This window comes from Ascaphus truei, unplaced genomic scaffold (assembly GCF_040206685.1).
Source record: "Ascaphus truei isolate aAscTru1 unplaced genomic scaffold, aAscTru1.hap1 HAP1_SCAFFOLD_97, whole genome shotgun sequence".
NCBI lineage: Eukaryota > Metazoa > Chordata > Amphibia > Anura > Ascaphidae > Ascaphus > Ascaphus truei.
In genome coordinates, this window is record NW_027457309.1 from 1,143,202 (window position 1) to 1,159,489 (window position 16,288).

At 31.9% G+C, this 16,288-nt stretch overlaps 14 non-coding genes across 14 annotated transcripts; all 14 read left to right on the forward strand.

Annotated features, from left to right (window-relative positions):
- Positions 1-407: 407 nt before the first annotated feature.
- TRNAL-AAG (transfer RNA leucine (anticodon AAG)) lies at positions 408-489 on the forward strand. The gene has a single exon. It is a non-coding gene; the product is annotated as a tRNA-Leu (tRNA).
- A 1,112-nt stretch (positions 490-1,601) lies between these two features.
- Positions 1,602-1,687, forward strand: TRNAL-AAG (transfer RNA leucine (anticodon AAG)). Its single transcript has one exon. It is a non-coding gene; the product is annotated as a tRNA-Leu (tRNA).
- Positions 1,688-2,799: 1,112 nt separating this feature from the next.
- TRNAL-AAG (transfer RNA leucine (anticodon AAG)) lies at positions 2,800-2,885 on the forward strand. The gene has a single exon. It is a non-coding gene; the product is annotated as a tRNA-Leu (tRNA).
- Positions 2,886-3,997: 1,112 nt separating this feature from the next.
- TRNAL-AAG (transfer RNA leucine (anticodon AAG)) lies at positions 3,998-4,083 on the forward strand. Its single transcript has one exon. It is a non-coding gene; the product is annotated as a tRNA-Leu (tRNA).
- A 717-nt stretch (positions 4,084-4,800) lies between these two features.
- On the forward strand, positions 4,801-4,882 carry TRNAL-AAG (transfer RNA leucine (anticodon AAG)). The gene has a single exon. It is a non-coding gene; the product is annotated as a tRNA-Leu (tRNA).
- A 1,618-nt stretch (positions 4,883-6,500) lies between these two features.
- TRNAL-AAG (transfer RNA leucine (anticodon AAG)) lies at positions 6,501-6,586 on the forward strand. The gene has a single exon. It is a non-coding gene; the product is annotated as a tRNA-Leu (tRNA).
- Positions 6,587-7,196: 610 nt separating this feature from the next.
- On the forward strand, positions 7,197-7,278 carry TRNAL-AAG (transfer RNA leucine (anticodon AAG)). The gene has a single exon. It is a non-coding gene; the product is annotated as a tRNA-Leu (tRNA).
- Positions 7,279-8,390: 1,112 nt separating this feature from the next.
- On the forward strand, positions 8,391-8,476 carry TRNAL-AAG (transfer RNA leucine (anticodon AAG)). Its single transcript has one exon. It is a non-coding gene; the product is annotated as a tRNA-Leu (tRNA).
- A 717-nt stretch (positions 8,477-9,193) lies between these two features.
- TRNAL-AAG (transfer RNA leucine (anticodon AAG)) lies at positions 9,194-9,275 on the forward strand. The gene has a single exon. It is a non-coding gene; the product is annotated as a tRNA-Leu (tRNA).
- Positions 9,276-10,893: 1,618 nt separating this feature from the next.
- TRNAL-AAG (transfer RNA leucine (anticodon AAG)) lies at positions 10,894-10,979 on the forward strand. Its single transcript has one exon. It is a non-coding gene; the product is annotated as a tRNA-Leu (tRNA).
- Positions 10,980-11,589: 610 nt separating this feature from the next.
- On the forward strand, positions 11,590-11,671 carry TRNAL-AAG (transfer RNA leucine (anticodon AAG)). Its single transcript has one exon. It is a non-coding gene; the product is annotated as a tRNA-Leu (tRNA).
- A 1,112-nt stretch (positions 11,672-12,783) lies between these two features.
- Positions 12,784-12,869, forward strand: TRNAL-AAG (transfer RNA leucine (anticodon AAG)). Its single transcript has one exon. It is a non-coding gene; the product is annotated as a tRNA-Leu (tRNA).
- A 1,218-nt stretch (positions 12,870-14,087) lies between these two features.
- TRNAL-AAG (transfer RNA leucine (anticodon AAG)) lies at positions 14,088-14,173 on the forward strand. Its single transcript has one exon. It is a non-coding gene; the product is annotated as a tRNA-Leu (tRNA).
- A 1,112-nt stretch (positions 14,174-15,285) lies between these two features.
- TRNAL-AAG (transfer RNA leucine (anticodon AAG)) lies at positions 15,286-15,371 on the forward strand. Its single transcript has one exon. It is a non-coding gene; the product is annotated as a tRNA-Leu (tRNA).
- Positions 15,372-16,288: the final 917 nt, after the last annotated feature.

Genomic DNA, 16,288 nt, shown 5'->3' on the forward strand with positions numbered 1-16,288 from the left:
ATATAAATCATGCCTCTGTAATCTCTGAAACAAGGAGGCCTTGAAACTGAAAACAATTCAAAAGTTAAAAAGAACTTGATTTTGTGGCAGATATTAAAAAGCAGAGAAGGGTGAAAACATCTAAAATGAAGTCACAACAAATGTAGGGCTTTTAAAACAAAATTTGGGGATAAAGTTTTGAACATCACAAGTAAATAGATAATCTTTCAGCTTTCTAATATATATATTATAAGCAGTTAAAAAACAGTGGAAATAAAATTCTTCATGACAACAGTTGAGCCTCAAGCAATTTAAACAATTCGGTCATGCAAATACTGTAGAATGTTTTTACTTTGTTGATAAAACATTCAACTTTCTACGAAAAAGATTTTTTCCACCTCCCAATTTGTCACACAGATCAAGCGGCAGGTAGCGTGGCCGAGCGGTCTAAGGCGCTGGATTAAGGCTCCAGTCTCTCAGGAGGCGTGGGTTCAAATCCCACCGCTGCCATTATTTTACTTTAGAGATGACATCTTTGTGAAGATATATTTTGTTTTTCATATAGACGTCATCTGTTTTGTGTACGTCTGATTTGGTGCTTTGATATATTGTAAACAGTGTATTTTGTAGTAGGTGACATTCTATTTCGATAACAATAAAATCTGTATGAAATCTTTAGCAAACATAGAATTACATGCCCATTTTCAAGACAAAATATAAATCATGCCTCTGTAATCTCTGAAGCAAGGAGGCATTGAAACTGAAAACTATTCAAAAGTTAAAAAGAACTTGAGTTTGTGGCAGATATTAAAAAGCAGAGAATAGTGAAAACATCTAAAATGAAGTCACAACAAATGTAGGGCTTTCAAAACAAAATTTGGGGATAAAGTTTTGAACATCACAAGTAAATAGATAACCTTTCAGCTTTCTAATATATTTATTATAAACAGTTAAAAAACAGTGGAAATAAAATTCTTCATGACCACAGTTGATCCTCAAGCAATTAAACAATTCGGTCATGCAAATACTGTAGAATGTTTTTACTTTGTTGATAAAACATTCAACTTTCTACGAAAAATATTTTTTCCACCTCCCAATTTGTCACACAGATATTGAAAACAGTGTATTTTGTAGTAGGTGACATTCTATTTCGATAACAATAAAATCTGTATGAAATCTTTAGCAAACATAGAATTACATGCCCATTTTCAAGACAAAATATAAATCATGCCTCTGTAATCTCTGAAACAAGGAGGCATTGAAACTGAAAACTATTTCAAAAGTTAAAAAGAACTTGATTTTGTGGCAGATATTAAAAAGCAGAGAAGGGTGAAAACATCTGAAATGAAGTCACAACAAATGTAGGGCTTTTAAAACAAAATTTGGGGATAAAGTTTTGAACATCACAAGTAAATAGATAATCTTTCAGCTTTCTAATATATATATTATAAGCAGTTAAAAAACAGTGGAAAGTAAATTCTTCATGACAACAGTTGAGCCTCAAGCAATTTAAACAATTCGGTCATGCAAATACTGTAGAATGTTTTTACTTTGTTGATAAAACATTCAACTTTCTATGAAAAAGATTTTTTCCACCTCCCAATTTGTCACACAGATCAAGCGGCAGGTATCGTGGCCGAGCGGTCTAAGGCGCTGGATTAAGGCTCCAGTCTCTCAGGAGGCGGGGGTTCAAATCCCACCGCTGCCATTATTTTACTTTAGAGATGACATCTTTGTGAAGATATATTTTGTTTTTCATATAGACGTCATCTGTTTTGTGTACGTCTGATTTGGTGCTTTGATATATTGTAAACAGTGTATTTTGTAGTAGGTGACATTCTATTTCGATAACAATAAAATCTGTATGAAATCTTTAGCAAACATAGAATTACATGCCCATTTTCAAGACAAAATATAAATCATGCCTCTGTAATCTCTGAAGCAAGGAGGCATTGAAACTGAAAACTATTCAAAAGTTAAAAAGAACTTGAGTTTGTGGCAGATATTAAAAAGCAGAGAATAGTGAAAACATCTAAAATGAAGTCACAACAAATGTAGGGCTTTCAAAACAAAATTTGGGGATAAAGTTTTGAACATCACAAGTAAATAGATAACCTTTCAGCTTTCTAATATATTTATTATAAACAGTTAAAAAACAGTGGAAATAAAATTCTTCATGACCACAGTTGATCCTCAAGCAATTAAACAATTCGGTCATGCAAATACTGTAGAATGTTTTTACTTTGTTGATAAAACATTCAACTTTCTACGAAAAATATTTTTTCCACCTCCCAATTTGTCACACAGATATTGAAAACAGTGTATTTTGTAGTAGGTGACATTCTATTTCGATAACAATAAAATCTGTATGAAATCTTTAGCAAACATAGAATTACATGCCCATTTTCAAGACAAAATATAAATCATGCCTCTGTAATCTCTGAAACAAGGAGGCATTGAAACTGAAAACAATTTCAAAAGTTAAAAAGAACTTGATTTTGTGGCAGATATTAAAAAGCAGAGAAGGGTGAAAACATCTGAAATGAAGTCACAACAAATGTAGGGCTTTTAAAACAAAATTTGGGGATAAAGTTTTGAACATCACAAGTAAATAGATAATCTTTCAGCTTTCTAATATATATATTATAAGCAGTTAAAAAACAGTGGAAAGTAAATTCTTCATGACAACAGTTGAGCCTCAAGCAATTTAAACAATTCGGTCATGCAAATACTGTAGAATGTTTTTACTTTGTTGATAAAACATTCAACTTTCTATGAAAAAGATTTTTTCCACCTCCCAATTTGTCACACAGATCAAGCGGCAGGTATCGTGGCCGAGCGGTCTAAGGCGCTGGATTAAGGCTCCAGTCTCTCAGGAGGCGGGGGTTCAAATCCCACCGCTGCCATTATTTTACTTTAGAGATGACATCTTTGTGAAGATATATTTTGTTTTTCATATAGACGTCATCTGTTTTGTGTACGTCTGATTTGGTGCTTTGATATATTGTAAACAGTGTATTTTGTAGTAGGTGACATTCTATTTCGATAACAATAAAATCTGTATGAAATCTTTAGCAAACATAGAATTACATGCCCATTTTCAAGACAAAATATAAATCATGCCTCTGTAATCTATGAAAAAAGGAGGCCTTGAAACTGAAACTATTCAAAAGTTAAAAAGAACTTGATTTTGTGGCAGATATTAAAAAGCAGAGAAGGGTGAAAACATCTAAAATGAAGTCACAACAAATGTAGGGCTTTTAAAACAAAATTTGGGGATAAAGTTTTGAACATCACAAGTAAATAGATAACCTTTCAGCTTTCTAATATATAAATATATAAGCAGTTAAAAAACAGTGGAAATAAAATTCTTAATGACAACATTTGAGCCTCAAGCAATTTAAACAAGTTGCTCATGCAAATATTGTAGAATTGTTTTACTTTGTTGATAAAACATTCAACTTTCTACGAAAAAGATTTTTTCCACATCCCAATTTGTCACACAGATATTGAAAACAGTGTATTTTGTAGTAGGTGACGTTCTATTTCGATAACAATAAAATCTGTATGAAATCTTTAGCAAACATAGAATTACATGCCCATTTTCAAGACAAAATATAAATCATGCCTCTGTAATCTCTGAAACAAGGAGGCATTGAAACTGAAAAAATTTCAAAAGTTAAAAAGAACTTGATTTTGTGGCAGATATTAAAAAGCAGAGAAGGGTGAAAACATCTAAAATGAAGTCACAACAAATGTAGGGCTTTTAAAACAAAATTTGGGGATAAAGTTTTGAACATCACAAGTAAATAGATAATCTTTCAGCTTTCTAATATATATATTATAAGCAGTTAAAAAACAGTGGAAAGTAAATTCTTCATGACAACAGTTGAGCCTCAAGCAATTTAAACAATTCGGTCATGCAAATACTGTAGAATGTTTTTACTTTGTTGATAAAACATTCAACTTTCTATGAAAAAGATTTTTTCCACCTCCCAATTTGTCACACAGATCAAGCGGCAGGTATCGTGGCCGAGCGGTCTAAGGCGCTGGATTAAGGCTCCAGTCTCTCAGGAGGCGGGGGTTCAAATCCCACCGCTGCCATTATTTTACTTTCAGCTTTCTAATATATATATTATAAGCAGTTAAAAAACAGTGGAAATAAAATTCTTAATGACAACAGTTGAGCCTCAAGCAATTTAAACAAGTTGGTCATGCAAATATTGTAGAATTGTTTTACTTTGTTGATAAAACATTCAACTTTCTACGAAAAAGATTTTTTCCACCTCCCAATTTGTCACACAGATATTGAAAACAGTGTATTTTGTAGTAGGTGACATTCTATTTCGATAACAATAAAATCTGTATGAAATCTTTAGCAAACATAGAATTACATGCCCATTTTCAAGACAAAATATAAATCATGCCTCTGTAATCTCTGAAACAAGGAGGCCTTGAAACTGAAAACAATTCAAAAGTTAAAAAGAACTTGATTTTGTGGCAGATATTAAAAAGCAGAGAAGGGTGAAAACATCTGAAATGAAGTCACAACAAATGTAGGGCTTTTAAAACAAAATTTGGGGATAAAGTTTTGAACATCACAAGTAAATAGATAATCTTTCAGCTTTCTAATATATATATTATAAGCAGTTAAAAAACAGTGGAAATAAAATTCTTCATGACAACAGTTGAGCCTCAAGCAATTTAAACAATTCGGTCATGCAAATACTGTAGAATGTTTTTACTTTGTTGATAAAACATTCAACTTTCTACGAAAAAGATTTTTTCCACCTCCCAATTTGTCACACAGATCAAGCGGCAGGTAGCGTGGCCGAGCGGTCTAAGGCGCTGGATTAAGGCTCCAGTCTCTCAGGAGGCGTGGGTTCAAATCCCACCGCTGCCATTATTTTACTTTAGAGATGACATCTTTGTGAAGATATATTTTGTTTTTCATATAGACGTCATCTGTTTTGTGTACGTCTGATTTGGTGCTTTGATATATTGTAAACAGTGTATTTTGTAGTAGGTGACATTCTATTTCGATAACAATAAAATCTGTATGAAATCTTTAGCAAACATAGAATTACATGCCCATTTTCAAGACAAAATATAAATCATGCCTCTGTAATCTCTGAAGCAAGGAGGCATTGAAACTGAAAACTATTCAAAAGTTAAAAAGAACTTGAGTTTGTGGCAGATATTAAAAAGCAGAGAATAGTGAAAACATCTAAAATGAAGTCACAACAAATGTAGGGCTTTCAAAACAAAATTTGGGGATAAAGTTTTGAACATCACAAGTAAATAGATAACCTTTCAGCTTTCTAATATATTTATTATAAACAGTTAAAAAACAGTGGAAATAAAATTCTTCATGACCACAGTTGATCCTCAAGCAATTAAACAATTCGGTCATGCAAATACTGTAGAATGTTTTAACTTTGTTGATAAAACATTCAACTTTCTACGAAAAAGATTTTTTCCACCTCCCAATTTGTCACACAGATATTGAAAACAGTGTATTTTGTAGTAGGTGACATTCTATTTCGATAACAATAAAATCTGTATGAAATCTTTAGCAAACATAGAATTACATGCCCATTTTCAAGACAAAATATAAATCATGCCTCTGTAATCTCTGAAACAAGGAGGCATTGAAACTGAAAACAATTTCAAAAGTTAAAAAGAACTTGATTTTGTGGCAGATATTAAAAAGCAGAGAAGGGTGAAAACATCTAAAATGAAGTCACAACAAATGTAGGGCTTTTAAAACAAAATTTGGGGATAAAGTTTTGAACATCACAAGTAAATAGATAATCTTTCAGCTTTCTAATATATATATTATAAGCAGTTAAAAAACAGTGGAAATAAAATTCTTAATGACAACAGTTGAGCCTCAAGCAATTTAAACAAGTTGGTCATGCAAATATTGTAGAATTGTTTTACTTTGTTGATAAAACATTCAACTTTCTACGAAAAAGATTTTTTCCACCTCCCAATTTGTCACACAGATATTGAAAACAGTGTATTTTGTAGTAGGTGACATTCTATTTCGATAACAATAAAATCTGTATGAAATCTTTAGCAAACATAGAATTACATGCCCATTTTCAAGACAAAATATAAATCATGCCTCTGTAATCTCTGAAACAAGGAGGCCTTGAAACTGAAAACAATTCAAAAGTTAAAAAGAACTTGATTTTGTGGCAGATATTAAAAAGCAGAGAAGGGTGAAAACATCTGAAATGAAGTCACAACAAATGTAGGGCTTTTAAAACAAAATTTGGGGATAAAGTTTTGAACATCACAAGTAAATAGATAATCTTTCAGCTTTCTAATATATATATTATAAGCAGTTAAATAACAGTGGAAAGTAAAATTCTTCATGACAACAGTTGAGCCTCAAGCAATTTAAACAATTCGGTCATGCAAATACTGTAGAATGTTTTTACTTTGTTGATAAAACATTCAACTTTCTATGAAAAAGATTTTTTCCACCTCCCAATTTGTCACACAGATCAAGCGGCAGGTATCGTGGCCGAGCGGTCTAAGGCGCTGGATTAAGGCTCCAGTCTCTCAGGAGGCGGGGGTTCAAATCCCACCGCTGCCATTATTTTACTTTAGAGATGACATCTTTGTGAAGATATATTTTGTTTTTCATATAGACGTCATCTGTTTTGTGTACGTCTGATTTGGTGCTTTGATATATTGTAAACAGTGTATTTTGTAGTAGGTGACATTCTATTTCGATAACAATAAAATCTGTATGAAATCTTTAGCAAACATAGAATTACATGCCCATTTTCAAGACAAAATATAAATCATGCCTCTGTAATCTATGAAAAAAGGAGGCCTTGAAACTGAAACTATTCAAAAGTTAAAAAGAACTTGAGTTTGTGGCAGATATTAAAAAGCAGAGAAGGGTGAAAACATCTAAAATGAAGTCATAACAAATGTAGGGCTTTTAAAACAAAATTTGGGGATAAAGTTTTGAACATCACAAGTAAATAGATAATCTTTCAGCTTTCTAATATATATATTATAAGCAGTTAAATAACAGTGGAAATAAAATTCTTCATGACAACAGTTGAGCCTCAAGCAATTTAAACAATTCGGTCATGCAAATACTGTAGAATGTTTTTACTTTGTTGATAAAACATTCAACTTTCTACGAAAAAGATTTTTTCCACCTCCCAATTTGTCACACAAATCAAGCGGCAGGTAGAGTGGCCGAGCGGTCTAAGGCGATGGATTAAGGCTCCAGTCTCTCAGGAGGCGTGAGTTCAAATCCCACCGCTGCCATTTTTTTACTTTAGAGATGACATCTTTGTGAAGATATATTTTGTTTTTCACATAGACGTCATCTGTTTTGTGTACGTCTGATTTGGTGCTTTGATATATTGAAAACAGTGTATTTTGTAGTAGGTGACATTCTATTTCGATAACAATAAAATCTGTATGAAATCTTTAGCAAACATAGAATTACATGCCCATTTTCAAGACAAAATATAAATCATGCCTCTGTAATCTCTGAAAAAAGGAGGCCTTGAAACTGAAACTATTCAAAAGTTAAAAAGAACTTGATTTTGTGGCAGATATTAAAAAGCAGAGAAGGGTGAAAACATCTAAAATGAAGTCACAACAAATGTAGGGCTTTTAAAACAAAATTTGGGGATAAAGTTTTGAACATCACAAGTAAATAGATAACCTTTCAGCTTTCTAATATATAAATATATAAGCAGTTAAAAAACAGTGGAAATAAAATTCTTAATGACAACATTTGAGCCTCAAGCAATTTAAACAAGTTGCTCATGCAAATATTGTAGAATTGTTTTACTTTGTTGATAAAACATTCAACTTTCTACGAAAAAGATTTTTTCCACATCCCAATTTGTCACACAGATATTGAAAACAGTGTATTTTGTAGTAGGTGACGTTCTATTTCGATAACAATAAAATCTGTATGAAATCTTTAGCAAACATAGAATTACATGCCCATTTTCAAGACAAAATATAAATCATGCCTCTGTAATCTCTGAAACAAGGAGGCATTGAAACTGAAAAAATTTCAAAAGTTAAAAAGAACTTGATTTTGTGGCAGATATTAAAAAGCAGAGAAGGGTGAAAACATCTAAAATGAAGTCACAACAAATGTAGGGCTTTTAAAACAAAATTTGGGGATAAAGTTTTGAACATCACAAGTAAATAGATAATCTTTCAGCTTTCTAATATATATATTATAAGCAGTTAAAAAACAGTGGAAAGTAAATTCTTCATGACAACAGTTGAGCCTCAAGCAATTTAAACAATTCGGTCATGCAAATACTGTAGAATGTTTTTACTTTGTTGATAAAACATTCAACTTTCTATGAAAAAGATTTTTTCCACCTCCCAATTTGTCACACAGATCAAGCGGCAGGTATCGTGGCCGAGCGGTCTAAGGCGCTGGATTAAGGCTCCAGTCTCTCAGGAGGCGGGGGTTCAAATCCCACCGCTGCCATTATTTTACTTTCAGCTTTCTAATATATATATTATAAGCAGTTAAAAAACAGTGGAAATAAAATTCTTAATGACAACAGTTGAGCCTCAAGCAATTTAAACAAGTTGGTCATGCAAATATTGTAGAATTGTTTTACTTTGTTGATAAAACATTCAACTTTCTACGAAAAAGATTTTTTCCACCTCCCAATTTGTCACACAGATATTGAAAACAGTGTATTTTGTAGTAGGTGACATTCTATTTCGATAACAATAAAATCTGTATGAAATCTTTAGCAAACATAGAATTACATGCCCATTTTCAAGACAAAATATAAATCATGCCTCTGTAATCTCTGAAACAAGGAGGCCTTGAAACTGAAAACAATTCAAAAGTTAAAAAGAACTTGATTTTGTGGCAGATATTAAAAAGCAGAGAAGGGTGAAAACATCTGAAATGAAGTCACAACAAATGTAGGGCTTTTAAAACAAAATTTGGGGATAAAGTTTTGAACATCACAAGTAAATAGATAATCTTTCAGCTTTCTAATATATATATTATAAGCAGTTAAAAAACAGTGGAAATAAAATTCTTCATGACAACAGTTGAGCCTCAAGCAATTTAAACAATTCGGTCATGCAAATACTGTAGAATGTTTTTACTTTGTTGATAAAACATTCAACTTTCTACGAAAAAGATTTTTTCCACCTCCCAATTTGTCACACAGATCAAGCGGCAGGTAGCGTGGCCGAGCGGTCTAAGGCGCTGGATTAAGGCTCCAGTCTCTCAGGAGGCGTGGGTTCAAATCCCACCGCTGCCATTATTTTACTTTAGAGATGACATCTTTGTGAAGATATATTTTGTTTTTCATATAGACGTCATCTGTTTTGTGTACGTCTGATTTGGTGCTTTGATATATTGTAAACAGTGTATTTTGTAGTAGGTGACATTCTATTTCGATAACAATAAAATCTGTATGAAATCTTTAGCAAACATAGAATTACATGCCCATTTTCAAGACAAAATATAAATCATGCCTCTGTAATCTCTGAAGCAAGGAGGCATTGAAACTGAAAACTATTCAAAAGTTAAAAAGAACTTGAGTTTGTGGCAGATATTAAAAAGCAGAGAATAGTGAAAACATCTAAAATGAAGTCACAACAAATGTAGGGCTTTCAAAACAAAATTTGGGGATAAAGTTTTGAACATCACAAGTAAATAGATAACCTTTCAGCTTTCTAATATATTTATTATAAACAGTTAAAAAACAGTGGAAATAAAATTCTTCATGACCACAGTTGATCCTCAAGCAATTAAACAATTCGGTCATGCAAATACTGTAGAATGTTTTAACTTTGTTGATAAAACATTCAACTTTCTACGAAAAAGATTTTTTCCACCTCCCAATTTGTCACACAGATATTGAAAACAGTGTATTTTGTAGTAGGTGACATTCTATTTCGATAACAATAAAATCTGTATGAAATCTTTAGCAAACATAGAATTACATGCCCATTTTCAAGACAAAATATAAATCATGCCTCTGTAATCTCTGAAACAAGGAGGCATTGAAACTGAAAACAATTTCAAAAGTTAAAAAGAACTTGATTTTGTGGCAGATATTAAAAAGCAGAGAAGGGTGAAAACATCTAAAATGAAGTCACAACAAATGTAGGGCTTTTAAAACAAAATTTGGGGATAAAGTTTTGAACATCACAAGTAAATAGATAATCTTTCAGCTTTCTAATATATATATTATAAGCAGTTAAAAAACAGTGGAAATAAAATTCTTAATGACAACAGTTGAGCCTCAAGCAATTTAAACAAGTTGGTCATGCAAATATTGTAGAATTGTTTTACTTTGTTGATAAAACATTCAACTTTCTACGAAAAAGATTTTTTCCACCTCCCAATTTGTCACACAGATATTGAAAACAGTGTATTTTGTAGTAGGTGACATTCTATTTCGATAACAATAAAATCTGTATGAAATCTTTAGCAAACATAGAATTACATGCCCATTTTCAAGACAAAATATAAATCATGCCTCTGTAATCTCTGAAACAAGGAGGCCTTGAAACTGAAAACAATTCAAAAGTTAAAAAGAACTTGATTTTGTGGCAGATATTAAAAAGCAGAGAAGGGTGAAAACATCTGAAATGAAGTCACAACAAATGTAGGGCTTTTAAAACAAAATTTGGGGATAAAGTTTTGAACATCACAAGTAAATAGATAATCTTTCAGCTTTCTAATATATATATTATAAGCAGTTAAATAACAGTGGAAAGTAAAATTCTTCATGACAACAGTTGAGCCTCAAGCAATTTAAACAATTCGGTCATGCAAATACTGTAGAATGTTTTTACTTTGTTGATAAAACATTCAACTTTCTATGAAAAAGATTTTTTCCACCTCCCAATTTGTCACACAGATCAAGCGGCAGGTATCGTGGCCGAGCGGTCTAAGGCGCTGGATTAAGGCTCCAGTCTCTCAGGAGGCGGGGGTTCAAATCCCACCGCTGCCATTATTTTACTTTAGAGATGACATCTTTGTGAAGATATATTTTGTTTTTCATATAGACGTCATCTGTTTTGTGTACGTCTGATTTGGTGCTTTGATATATTGTAAACAGTGTATTTTGTAGTAGGTGACATTCTATTTCGATAACAATAAAATCTGTATGAAATCTTTAGCAAACATAGAATTACATGCCCATTTTCAAGACAAAATATAAATCATGCCTCTGTAATCTATGAAAAAAGGAGGCCTTGAAACTGAAACTATTCAAAAGTTAAAAAGAACTTGAGTTTGTGGCAGATATTAAAAAGCAGAGAAGGGTGAAAACATCTAAAATGAAGTCATAACAAATGTAGGGCTTTTAAAACAAAATTTGGGGATAAAGTTTTGAACATCACAAGTAAATAGATAATCTTTCAGCTTTCTAATATATATATTATAAGCAGTTAAATAACAGTGGAAATAAAATTCTTCATGACAACAGTTGAGCCTCAAGCAATTTAAACAATTCGGTCATGCAAATACTGTAGAATGTTTTTACTTTGTTGATAAAACATTCAACTTTCTACGAAAAAGATTTTTTCCACCTCCCAATTTGTCACACAAATCAAGCGGCAGGTAGAGTGGCCGAGCGGTCTAAGGCGATGGATTAAGGCTCCAGTCTCTCAGGAGGCGTGAGTTCAAATCCCACCGCTGCCATTTTTTTACTTTAGAGATGACATCTTTGTGAAGATATATTTTGTTTTTCACATAGACGTCATCTGTTTTGTGTACGTCTGATTTGGTGCTTTGATATATTGAAAACAGTGTATTTTGTAGTAGGTGACATTCTATTTCGATAACAATAAAATCTGTATGAAATCTTTAGCAAACATAGAATTACATGCCCATTTTCAAGACAAAATATAAATCATGCCTCTGTAATCTCTGAAAAAAGGAGGCCTTGAAACTGAAACTATTCAAAAGTTAAAAAGAACTTGATTTTGTGGCAGATATTAAAAAGCAGAGAAGGGTGAAAACATCTAAAATGAAGTCACAACAAATGTAGGGCTTTTAAAACAAAATTTGGGGATAAAGTTTTGAACATCACAAGTAAATAGATAACCTTTCAGCTTTCTAATATATAAATATATAAGCAGTTAAAAAACAGTGGAAATAAAATTCTTAATGACAACATTTGAGCCTCAAGCAATTTAAACAAGTTGCTCATGCAAATATTGTAGAATTGTTTTACTTTGTTGATAAAACATTCAACTTTCTACGAAAAAGATTTTTTCCACATCCCAATTTGTCACACAGATATTGAAAACAGTGTATTTTGTAGTAGGTGACGTTCTATTTCGATAACAATAAAATCTGTATGAAATCTTTAGCAAACGTAGAATTACATGCCCATTTTCAAGACAAAATATAAATCATGCCTCTGTAATCTCTGAAACAAGGAGGCATTGAAACTGAAAAAATTTCAAAAGTTAAAAAGAACTTGATTTTGTGGCAGATATTAAAAAGCAGAGAAGGGTGAAAACATCTAAAATGAAGTCACAACAAATGTAGGGCTTTTAAAACAAAATTTGGGGATAAAGTTTTGAACATCACAAGTAAATAGATAATCTTTCAGCTTTCTAATATATATATTATAAGCAGTTAAAAAACAGTGGAAAGTAAATTCTTCATGACAACAGTTGAGCCTCAAGCAATTTAAACAATTCGGTCATGCAAATACTGTAGAATGTTTTTACTTTGTTGATAAAACATTCAACTTTCTATGAAAAAGATTTTTTCCACCTCCCAATTTGTCACACAGATCAAGCGGCAGGTATCGTGGCCGAGCGGTCTAAGGCGCTGGATTAAGGCTCCAGTCTCTCAGGAGGCGGGGGTTCAAATCCCACCGCTGCCATTATTTTACTTTCAGCTTTCTAATATATATATTATAAGCAGTTAAAAAACAGTGGAAATAAAATTCTTAATGACAACAGTTGAGCCTCAAGCAATTTAAACAAGTTGGTCATGCAAATATTGTAGAATTGTTTTACTTTGTTGATAAAACATTCAACTTTCTACGAAAAAGATTTTTTCCACCTCCCAATTTGTCACACAGATATTGAAAACAGTGTATTTTGTAGTAGGTGACATTCTATTTCGATAACAATAAAATCTGTATGAAATCTTTAGCAAACATAGAATTACATGCCCATTTTCAAGACAAAATATAAATCATGCCTCTGTAATCTCTGAAGCAAGGAGGCATTGAAACTGAAAACTATTCAAAAGTTAAAAAGAACTTGAGTTTGTGGCAGATATTAAAAAGCAGAGAAGGGTGAAAACATCTAAAATGAAGTCACAACAAATGTAGGGCTTTCAAAACAAAATTTGGGGATAAAGTTTTGAACATCACAAGTAAATAGATAACCTTTCAGCTTTCTAATATATTTATTATAAACAGTTAAAAAACAGTGGAAATAAAATTCTTCATGACCACAGTTGATCCTCAAGCAATTAAACAATTCGGTCATGCAAATACTGTAGAATGTTTTTACTTTGTTGATAAAACATTCAACTTTCTACGAAAAATATTTTTTCCACCTCCCAATTTGTCACACAGATATTGAAAACAGTGTATTTTGTAGTAGGTGACATTCTATTTCGATAACAATAAAATCTGTATGAAATCTTTAGCAAACATAGAATTACATGCCCATTTTCAAGACAAAATATAAATCATGCCTCTGTAATCTCTGAAACAAGGAGGCATTGAAACTGAAAACAATTTCAAAAGTTAAAAAGAACTTGATTTTGTGGCAGATATTAAAAAGCAGAGAAGGGTGAAAACATCTGAAATGAAGTCACAACAAATGTAGGGCTTTTAAAACAAAATTTGGGGATAAAGTTTTGAACATCACAAGTAAATAGATAATCTTTCAGCTTTCTAATATATATATTATAAGCAGTTAAAAAACAGTGGAAAGTAAATTCTTCATGACAACAGTTGAGCCTCAAGCAATTTAAACAATTCGGTCATGCAAATACTGTAGAATGTTTTTACTTTGTTGATAAAACATTCAACTTTCTATGAAAAAGATTTTTTCCACCTCCCAATTTGTCACACAGATCAAGCGGCAGGTATCGTGGCCGAGCGGTCTAAGGCGCTGGATTAAGGCTCCAGTCTCTCAGGAGGCGGGGGTTCAAATCCCACCGCTGCCATTATTTTACTTTAGAGATGACATCTTTGTGAAGATATATTTTGTTTTTCATATAGACGTCATCTGTTTTGTGTACGTCTGATTTGGTGCTTTGATATATTGTAAACAGTGTATTTTGTAGTAGGTGACATTCTATTTCGATAACAATAAAATCTGTATGAAATCTTTAGCAAACATAGAATTACATGCCCATTTTCAAGACAAAATATAAATCATGCCTCTGTAATCTATGAAAAAAGGAGGCCTTGAAACTGAAACTATTCAAAAGTTAAAAAGAACTTGATTTTGTGGCAGATATTAAAAAGCAGAGAAGGGTGAAAACATCTAAAATGAAGTCACAACAAATGTAGGGCTTTTAAAACAAAATTTGGGGATAAAGTTTTGAACATCACAAGTAAATAGATAACCTTTCAGCTTTCTAATATATAAATATATAAGCAGTTAAAAAACAGTGGAAATAAAATTCTTAATGACAACATTTGAGCCTCAAGCAATTTAAACAAGTTGCTCATGCAAATATTGTAGAATTGTTTTACTTTGTTGATAAAACATTCAACTTTCTACGAAAAAGATTTTTTCCACATCCCAATTTGTCACACAGATATTGAAAACAGTGTATTTTGTAGTAGGTGACGTTCTATTTCGATAACAATAAAATCTGTATGAAATCTTTAGCAAACATAGAATTACATGCCCATTTTCAAGACAAAATATAAATCATGCCTCTGTAATCTCTGAAACAAGGAGGCATTGAAACTGAAAAAATTTCAAAAGTTAAAAAGAACTTGATTTTGTGGCAGATATTAAAAAGCAGAGAAGGGTGAAAACATCTAAAATGAAGTCACAACAAATGTAGGGCTTTTAAAACAAAATTTGGGGATAAAGTTTTGAACATCACAAGTAAATAGATAATCTTTCAGCTTTCTAATATATATATTATAAGCAGTTAAAAAACAGTGGAAAGTAAATTCTTCATGACAACAGTTGAGCCTCAAGCAATTTAAACAATTCGGTCATGCAAATACTGTAGAATGTTTTTACTTTGTTGATAAAACATTCAACTTTCTATGAAAAAGATTTTTTCCACCTCCCAATTTGTCACACAGATCAAGCGGCAGGTATCGTGGCCGAGCGGTCTAAGGCGCTGGATTAAGGCTCCAGTCTCTCAGGAGGCGGGGGTTCAAATCCCACCGCTGCCATTATTTTACTTTCAGCTTTCTAATATATATATTATAAGCAGTTAAAAAACAGTGGAAATAAAATTCTTAATGACAACAGTTGAGCCTCAAGCAATTTAAACAAGTTGGTCATGCAAATATTGTAGAATTGTTTTACTTTGTTGATAAAACATTCAACTTTCTACGAAAAAGATTTTTTCCACCTCCCAATTTGTCACACAGATATTGAAAACAGTGTATTTTGTAGTAGGTGACATTCTATTTCGATAACAATAAAATCTGTATGAAATCTTTAGCAAACATAGAATTACATGCCCATTTTCAAGACAAAATATAAATCATGCCTCTGTAATCTCTGAAACAAGGAGGCATTGAAACTGAAAACAATTTCAAAAGTTAAAAAGAACTTGATTTTGTGGCAGATATTAAAAAGCAGAGAAGGGTGAAAACATCTAAAATGAAGTCACAACAAATGTAGGGCTTTTAAAACAAAATTTGGGGATAAAGTTTTGAACATCACAAGTAAATAGATAATCTTTCAGCTTTCTAATATATATATTATAAGCAGTTAAAAAACAGTGGAAATAAAATTCTTAATGACAACAGTTGAGCCTCAAGCAATTTAAACAAGTTGGTCATGCAAATATTGTAGAATTGTTTTACTTTGTTGATAAAACATTCAACTTTCTACGAAAAAGATTTTTTCCACCTCCCAATTTGTCACACAGATATTGAAAACAGTGTATTTTGTAGTAGGTGACATTCTATTTCGATAACAATAAAATCTGTATGAAATCTTTAGCAAACATAGAATTACATGCCCATTTTCAAGACAAAATATAAATCATGCCTCTGTAATCTCTGAAACAAGGAGGCCTTGAAACTGAAAACAATTCAAAAGTTAAAAAGAACTTGATTTTGTGGCAGATATTAAAAAG